Source organism: Notolepis coatsorum, assembly GCF_963971535.1.
Source record: "Notolepis coatsorum genome assembly, chromosome: 5".
NCBI classification, from domain to species: Eukaryota; Metazoa; Chordata; class Actinopteri; order Aulopiformes; family Paralepididae; genus Notolepis; species Notolepis coatsorum.
Window position 1 is genome coordinate 197,939,759 of NC_140169.1, and position 9,088 is coordinate 197,948,846.

Sequence of the window (9,088 nt, forward strand, 5' to 3'; positions counted from 1 at the left end):
GAAATTTTGAAAAATATTAGCAAAAATTATGATTATGATTTTTAACATGTTTAATTTAGAAAATTAATATTGTATAGTGGGTTATTAAACCCCCTAAGGGTGGATTGTCGTATATTTCTAAATGAAAACATGAATAAATGCAAGTGAAATGTACAAGGAAAATGATTTGAAAGACAAAATGCTGCTTGATAGAAAGGTTATTTAGAACACCATGTGAAGGTATTTCTGAGACCCTAGGGTAGAGGCGGTTGACTCCCCAGAAAACAGATGGCTGACCTTAAAGACAATAAAACTGACCCCTACCCTAAGTAAGGACTTTCAAGTTACGACATGGCAGAGTGGTCAGGAGACAGAGTAAATCGGACTGTAAAAAGAGCCTCTCAGATAGATAAGTCAGCAGCACTCAAGTGAGGCCAAATGTTCAAAATGCATCAAGGATATAGAGAAAACTAATAAAGTTACATGTAGGCATAACTCTTAGAACAACTAGAATAACTTAGTCACAATAAAGAATAAAAACTCTTAAAACTAGAAGCTAAAACTATACAGTATTGGTCAAATGTTCATCAGGAAAATAAAGTGTTCTATTAAAGGACGGGGATATAGGGTTTGTTGTCTGGGCACTGTCTGAAAAAGTAGTCTGGTTCATATCTAGACTATGTAAACATTTTAGTCACAAGCATGATGATGTATTACTCAGTGAACAACTACCCTCTCATTAAGTAATGATTAAAGTATCAGCAGATTCCAACTGTGAAAACCGTTGTCAGAGGACCCAGGAGGTTGAGTCAGCGAAACATGTGGTCACAGGACACCAAGCAGACATGTTTTCTGCTGGAATGTGACCAAAAATAAGTGGACGTGAATAGGCAGGCAGGGTCTCCCCCCCCCCTCTCGCTCTCTGTCTCCCCCTCCCTCTCTCTCTCTCTCTCCTCTGATAAAAAGGGCTGATGGCGACTCACTAGACACACGACTCACACCAGAAGGAACCTGGAGAGACACGCCACACACACCGGCTGAGCGAAGGAACCTGGAGATGAAACGCTCCTGGCTTGAGCGCTGAACCTCCACCGACGGAGAGAGGATCACCAACCGGAGCTTGAGAGCCGAGCCGGAGACTCAGAGCCACTGACACCCAATGACAGAAGATCGCTTCGCAGCAGGAGATCCTGCCACGGAGAGAGATGAAATCAAGCGCTCCTTGCTTGAGCGCTGAGACTGACGGAGACCCAAGGTTGCCTTGGCAACCACCACAAAGAGAAGCCGCGTGTTGGCCATGGACAACCTGAGACAGCGAACAGCACCGAGAGACGATTAGATTGAAATGAAAGAGACAATTAGATTGAACCAAAGAGACGATGTACTGTTTTAATTCCTAAAGCTGTTTTATTAATAAACACCGCCGCCCGTTGATTTTGACCATATCGTCAGTCTCCTCTTACTTGAAACCGAACATCTGAAAATACCTAAACCAATGCAGAGGAAAGGGTGATATACAACACTATACGATCAATGAACTTAGATAGAGATACATGAATGAAGAAAAGACACTTCACCACCTTGACTGAAAGTTGCATTATGCATTGTGTGTTGAGTACTGACTTTTAATCATTTTTGTTTTGCAATAATAAAAAAAAAAAAAAAAAAAAAAAAAAAAAAGTCTGTCAGCGCTTCAAGTCGTCTCTGAAATGTATGGTAGCTTACTCTGCCCTATCCTAATGAAAATGGTGCCAGAGAGCATAACGCTCGCGTTCAGCCGTCAAAGAGAGGAAGACGACATGTTGGAAGTAGATGGCCTAATGAAATTCCTGAAAAGAGAAGTTGAAAGCCGAGAAAGAACGGCAACCTTGATTGATCTGAACCCACAAATTGACAAACAAAATTATGAGCAAAGACATAGGCCTACCGCAGCCTATAGAGCGTCTACCGCTGCATTATATACGGGAGCGCCACAGAACTGCATATTTTGCAACAAAGCCAACCATATATCCAAATACTGCACGGAAAATACAGTCAAACAAAGAAGAGAATTCCTTAAAAGACAAGGACGTTGTTTTGTGTGTTTGGGGACAGGACATATGGCCAGAACTTGTAAAATGCAGGTTTCATGCGAGAAGTGTGGCCGGCGACACCACAAAGTAGTATGCGCTCAACCCCATGATATGCGCCCTTATGAACCAAGACAGCGCGTAGCGCAACAACCCACAAACCTACAAACTGATACTACCGTCGGATATAATTCGGGCAATAATAGCAATGTTTTACTCCAAACAGCAACAGTGTGGTTGGTTGGCCAAAACGCAACCAGGAGTAAATTGACCAGATGCCTGTTGGACGGTGGGAGTCAACGTAGCTTTATAAGGACAGAATTGTCACGCAAACTAAATCTACCGGTAATAGGCTCCGAGGTAATACAATTACACACGTTTGGCAGCCTACAACCAAAACGAGTGCATTGCAATAAAGTACGGGCAAAATTATCCGATGTAAGAAATGGCCAAACAATCGAAATTGAATTACTGGAATCACCACAAGTGTGCACGTCACTAATGAGTGTACCCGGAGAGCCATTACGCACGGAGATGGAAGAAAAAGGAATGCTGTTGGCCGACGTAAAGGTCCACGGAATGGAAAATCAAGACGTGGAAATATTAATCGGATCCGACTACTATTGGAAAGTGGTCTCTGGGAAGATTGAAAGACTACAAGATGGACTAGTGGCAGCCGAGAGCAGCTTCGGATGGCTCATTCAAGGAACGGTAACTACAATGCACGTCAGCACTATAACCAACGTCGGAGTGATGCATGTCAATGTAGATAATAAAACACTGTCTGACCAGTTACGCTTATTTTGGGAGCTAGAATCCCTGGGAATCAACCCTGAACTAGAAACTAAGTTGAGCGCCAATGATGAAATTGCTCTGAAACAATTCAAAGAAACCATTACGCACAACGGAGAACGTTATGAAGTGCAACTACCATGGCGCACAGATAATTTGAAACTGTCATCCAACTACGGAATTGCAGAGAACAGGTTTCAACGTCTGATGAGAAGATTCAAACATGATGGGAAACTCTTCACAAGATACAATGAGGTGATCAAAGACTACTTGGAGAAGAAAATCATTGAACCAGTCGAAACCAATATCACCGGTAACCCATTGTACTACATGCCACATCATGCTATTGTGAAGGAAAAACGCGCAACGACGAAAGTCAGGGTTGTATTCGATGCATCATCACATGATGAAAATAGTGACTCACTTAATGACTGTCTATTAACTGGGCCCAATATGAACCCTGATTTATTGAATGTACTACTGAAATTCAGACAACACAAAATTGCTTTCATGTCGGACATTGAAAAGGCCTTCCTACAGATCTCAATAAACCCGACAGATCGAGACGCACTGAGGTTCCTGTGGACAGACAAGACACCTCATACAGAGAATGAAAACGAATATAATGAATGCATAATGAGGATGACAAGGGTTCCATTTGGCGCGACTGCCAGCCCATTCCTGCTGTCAGCAACGATCAGACATCATCTGGAGGGATTGGAGTCAACATACCCCTCTACGGTAAAAGCATTAAGAGAAACTCTTTATGTGGATGATTTCATAAATGGAGCGGATACAGTAGAAGATGCATACAAGTTGTATAATGAATCCAAAATAATCATGGACAAGGCCACAATGAAGATGTGTAAATGGAAAACTAATTCACCTGAACTACAGAACAAATTACAGGAAACGAAATCGGACCAGAATGCCCCAGTCAAGGTTCTGGGAATGACGTGGAGAACGACATCGGACAATTTCATGTTTGATCTGACAAGTATTCTACGAGAATCAAAGAATACAAAATGCACAAAGAGGACAATCCTGCAAACAGCCGCCAGGTTATTCGACCCTATCGGGTTCCTGTCACCATTCACGGTGAGGGCCAAGCGACTATTCCAGGAAACATGGGAACGAGGCCTAGAGTGGGATGAGGACTTGCCCACCGATTTAAAGTCAAAATGGAAAGAATGGTATGGAGAGTTACAAACTGTCAAGAATATGGTAATTCCCAGACCCTACGACACTGGAACCACGAGTTCAATCACAGAGCGACAACTACACGTATTCTGCGATGCCAGTGAAACCGCGTACTGCGCCGTAGGCTATTTACGCACGGTTGGGAATGACGAAAGCACCTGCACGTTAATATGTGCCAAAACAAAGGTAGCCCCTTTGAAGAAGGTGACGCTACCAAGACTGGAGTTATTAGCAGCTCTAATAGGAGCGAGACTTTGTAAATATATATCGGACACCAGAGACACACCGATAAAAGCTTACCTTTGGACAGACTCAACAATCGCACTTCACTGGATAAAGGGCTCCGCCAACCAGTGGAAACCATTCGTTGCAAACAGGATAGTTGAAATCCAAAAACTTTCCGAGCCAGAAGATTGGCGACACTGTCCTGGTAAAGATAATCCAGCCGATCTAGGCACACGAGGAATATCCGCGGAAAACCTAAAGACTCAGAGCTTATGGTGGAATGGACCACAATGGCTAAGAGACGCGGACCCCCGTCAAATAGAAAAGGAAACCCCCGGGCATAGCCTACAAGAGCCCATTGAGGAGACTGTCAAACAGTACCATGTTGTGACCGAAACAAAAACGTACCTAACAGAACCTGCAATTATTCCGCTTGAAAATTACAGTAGGCTAACTACAGTTCTCAGAATTACTGCATGGGTAAACCGATTTGTGCATAACTCGCGCAATAAAAGTAAACGCCAAGGGCCACTGACGGCAGTGGAAATGAACACAGCAGAGTTATACTGGATTGCTGAAACGCAAAAGAGAGCCTTCCCACAAGAAATGAAGGAATTGCAAAAGGGAACGGATATTCACAAGCACTCGAAAATTAAAGATTTAAACCCATTCTTGGATAATGGAGTAATGCGAGTTGGAGGTAGATTGCAAAAATCAAGCCTCAGATATGGACAAAAGCATCCGTTTATTCTACCCACGCATGACTTATTTACAGAACTGGAAATAAAACATGCGCATGAAGAGGTAATGCATAATGGACTTCAGAACACCTTAACACAGCTACGTGAACGTTTCTGGATCCTAAGAGGACGACAAGCAACTAAACGGATTCTAAACAGATGTCTCATTTGCAAAAGGTTTACAACCAAGGCCAGTCAAGAAATAACAGCACCTTTACCTACGGACAGGACAAATGAAGCTGCACCATTTGAAGTGACTGGAGTTGACGTCAGACCTAACCACAAAAAGGCCTACATTGCTTTATTCACGTGCGCAGTAACCAGAGCTGTTCACTTAGAATTAGTGTCAGACTTGACGACACCTAACTTTCTTTTGGCCTTCAGAAGGTTTATTGCAAGAAGAGGCATTTGCTCAACAATTTATTCAGACAATGCACAGACATTTAAAAGGGCATCACAGGACTTGAACGAAATATGGAAATCAATGAAATCCAACCAAGTGAAGGACTTCTTTGCAGAAAAACGGATAAACTGGAAGTTTATTGTGGAAAGAGCTGCATGGTGGGGTGGTATATGGGAGCGTATGATGCGTTCAGTCAAGACCAGCCTCAAAAGAATTGTGGGAAAAGCATTTCTGAGCTTCGAGGAACTGCAGACCTTTCTGACTGAAGTGGAGGCAGTGATCAATTCAAGACCACTCACTTATGTGGACCACGAAAGCGAGGTGGCACCTCTAACCCCAGCTCACTTCCTGGTAGGAAACCGACTGACGACACTACCACCACAGACTGTAAAAGAGTCAAACATACAACAAGGAACTCGAAAGGACATGAACAAGAGATGGCGATACAGAGAACGTCTCGTCAATGGATACTGGAATCGGTGGAGAAGTGAATACCTAATGGAATTGAGATCTGCTCACGCATCCTCCACAAAGAAAACAACACCACTGAAGGAAGGTGATGTGGTACTGGTAAACGAACACATGTTGCCAAGACAACTCTGGAAAATGGGTAGGATACATGAAGTATTCCCAGGTCGTGATGGCAAAACTAGAAGTTGCTCAATACAGTTACCAGGAAGGAAAATGATCAGACGGCCAATACAGTTATTGTATAACCTTGAGATTAATTGATGAACAGTGTTCATCGGGCCGGAGTTTGTTGCAACTATTATTATAAATAATATACATTTTCTTTCAGACTCATAAAGTAAAATATAATACACACACATAGTTAATTGGTGATAACGTTTTGTCTTATTTGTTTTATTTTTCTTTATTGACAATGAAAGTGCAATGCTTGTTCGCCAACAAAACTAATGTAGTTTGTCTTTCAGCACCACGCAAGAGTGGACAGCTCCTGCCAACGTGTTCCAAAACACTGCAGCTGAGCTGAATTGTTTTTGATTGCTATTAGAACCAGCTGTGTAATATAGGTGGCGTGCTCTTTGAGCACACAGCATGAAATGAAATGGAAATGAAATGTAATAGGACTTTGAACTGAACTGAACTGAACTGAAAGAATGCAAAGAGACTTTGAATTGAACTGAACTGAACTGGAAGAAAAAGAACTGAACTGAATTAGAATTTGTAACTAATAGAAAATAAAGGACCTTAAGATTTGATTCAAAGAAAAGCAACGATTGGACATTCCTGATTTCATTCTTTGTAACAGTGTGTGTGTGTGTGTGTGTGTGTGTGTGTGTGTGTGTGTGTGTGTGTGTGTGTGTGTGTGTGTGTGTGTGTGTGTGTGTGTGTGTGTGTGTGTGTGTGTGTGTACTGTATATGTGAGTGTGTGTCTGTCTGTCTGTGTGTGTGTGTGTGTGAGTGTGTGTGTACGTGTGTGTCTGTCTGTTTGTGTCAGAGTGTGTGTTTGTGTATGTGTGTCTGTCTGTCTGTGTCAGTGTGTGTCTATGTGTGTGTGCATATCTGTGTGTCTGTCTGTCTGTGTGTGTGAGTGTGTGTGTGTACGTGTGTGTCTGTCTGTCTGTGTCAGAGTGTGTGTTTGTGTGTGTGTGTCTGTCTGTCTGTGTCAGTGTGTGTCTATGTGTGTGTGTGTATCTGTGTGTCTGTCTGTCTGAGAGTGTGTATATGTGTGTCTGTCTGTCTGTGTGTGTGTCAGTGTGTGTGTATGTGTGTGTCTGTCTGTCTGTATGTGTCAGTCTGTGTCAGTGTGTGTGTGTGTGTGTGTGTCAGAGTGTGTGTTTGTGTGTGTGTCTGTCAGTGTGTGTCTATGTGTGTGTGTATCTGTGTGTCTGTCTGTCTGTGTGTGTGTATCTGTGTGTCTGTCTGTATCAGTCTGTGTCAGTGTGTGTGTGTGTGTGTGTGTGTGTGTGTGTGTGTGTGTGTGTGTGTGTGTGTGTGTGTGTGTGTGTGTGTGTGTGTGTGTGTGTGTGTGTGTGTGTGTGTGTGTGTGTGTACTGTATATGTGTGTGGCTGTCTGTCTGTCTGTGTGTGTGTGTGTGAGTGTGTGTGTACGTGTGTGTGTCTGTCTGTCTGTGTCAGAGTGTGTGTTTGTGTGTATGTGTGTCTGTCTGTCTGTGTCAGTGTGTGTCTATGTGTGTGTGTATCTGTGTGTCTGTCTGTCTGAGTTGTGTATCTGTGTGTCTGTCTGTCTGTGTGTGTGTCAGTGTGTGTATGTGTGTGTCTGTCTGTCTGTCTGTCTGTGTCAGTCTGTGTCAGTGTGTGTGTGTGTGTGTGTGTGTGTGTGTGTGTGTGTGTGTGTGTGTGTGTGTGTGTGTGTGTGTGTGTGTGTGTGTGTGTGTGTGTGTGTGTCAGAGTGTGTGTTTGTGTGTGTGTGTGTCTGTCTGTGTCAGTGTGTGTCTATGTGTGTGTGTATCTGTGTTTCTGTCTGTCTGTGTGTGTGTGTATCTGTGTGTATGTCTGTCTGTGTGTGTCAGTGTGTGTGTGTCTGTCTGTATGTGTCAGTCTGTGTCAGTGTGTGTGTGTGTGTGTGTGTGTGTGTGTGTGTGTGTGTGTGTGTGTGTGTGTGTGTGTGTGTGTGTGTGTGTGTGTGTGTGTGTGTGTGTTATCAGCCTCAGCATGTACACAACATATCAGTCCACGCAGCAGTAGATGTGTGTGTGTATGTGTATGTCTGTCTGTGTGTGTCTGTGTCTAAGTGTGTGTGTCTGTGTGTGTATGTGTATGTCTGTCTGTGTGTGTCTGTGTCTAAGTTTGTGTTTCTGTGTGTGTACGTGTCTGTCTGGCTGTGTGTGTCTATGTCTGTGTGTGTCTGTGTCTATGTCTGTGTGTGTGTGTGTGGGTGTATACTGCACATGTGTATATACCATGTATGTAAGTGAGTGTGTCAATACTGCACATGTGTATACCATGTATGTAAGTGAGTGTGTCAATACTGCACATGTGTATACCATGTATGTAAGTGAGTGTGTCAATACTGCACATGTGTATATACCATGTATGTAAGTGAGTGTTTCAATACTGCACATGTGTATACCATGTATGTAAGTGAGTGTGTCAATACTGCACATGTGTACATACCATGTATGTAAGTGAGTGTGTCAATACTGCACATGTGTATATACCATGTATGTAAGTGAGTGTGTCAATACTGCACATGTGTACATACCATGTATGTAAGTGAGTGTGTCAATACTGCACATGTGTATAACATGTATGTAAGTGAGTGTGTCAATACTGCACATGTGTATACCATGTATGTAAGTGAGTGTGTCAATACTGCACATGTGTATACCATGTATGTAAGTGAGTGTGTCAATACTGCACATGTGTATACCATGTATGTAAGTGAGTGTGTCAATACTGCACATGTGTATACCATGTATGTAAGTGTGTGTGTGTGTGTGTATACTGCACATGTGTATACCAAGTATGTAAGTGAGTGTGTGTGTATACTGCACATGGGTATACTATGTATGTAAGTGTGTGTGTGTGTATACTGCACATGTGTATACTATGTATGCAAGTGTGTGTGTGTGTATACTGCAAATGTGTATACTATGTATGTGAGTGTGTGTGTGTGTGTGTATACTGCACATGTGTATACTATGTATGTGTGTGTGTGCGTGTGTGAGTGTGTGTGTGCGTGTGTGTGCGTG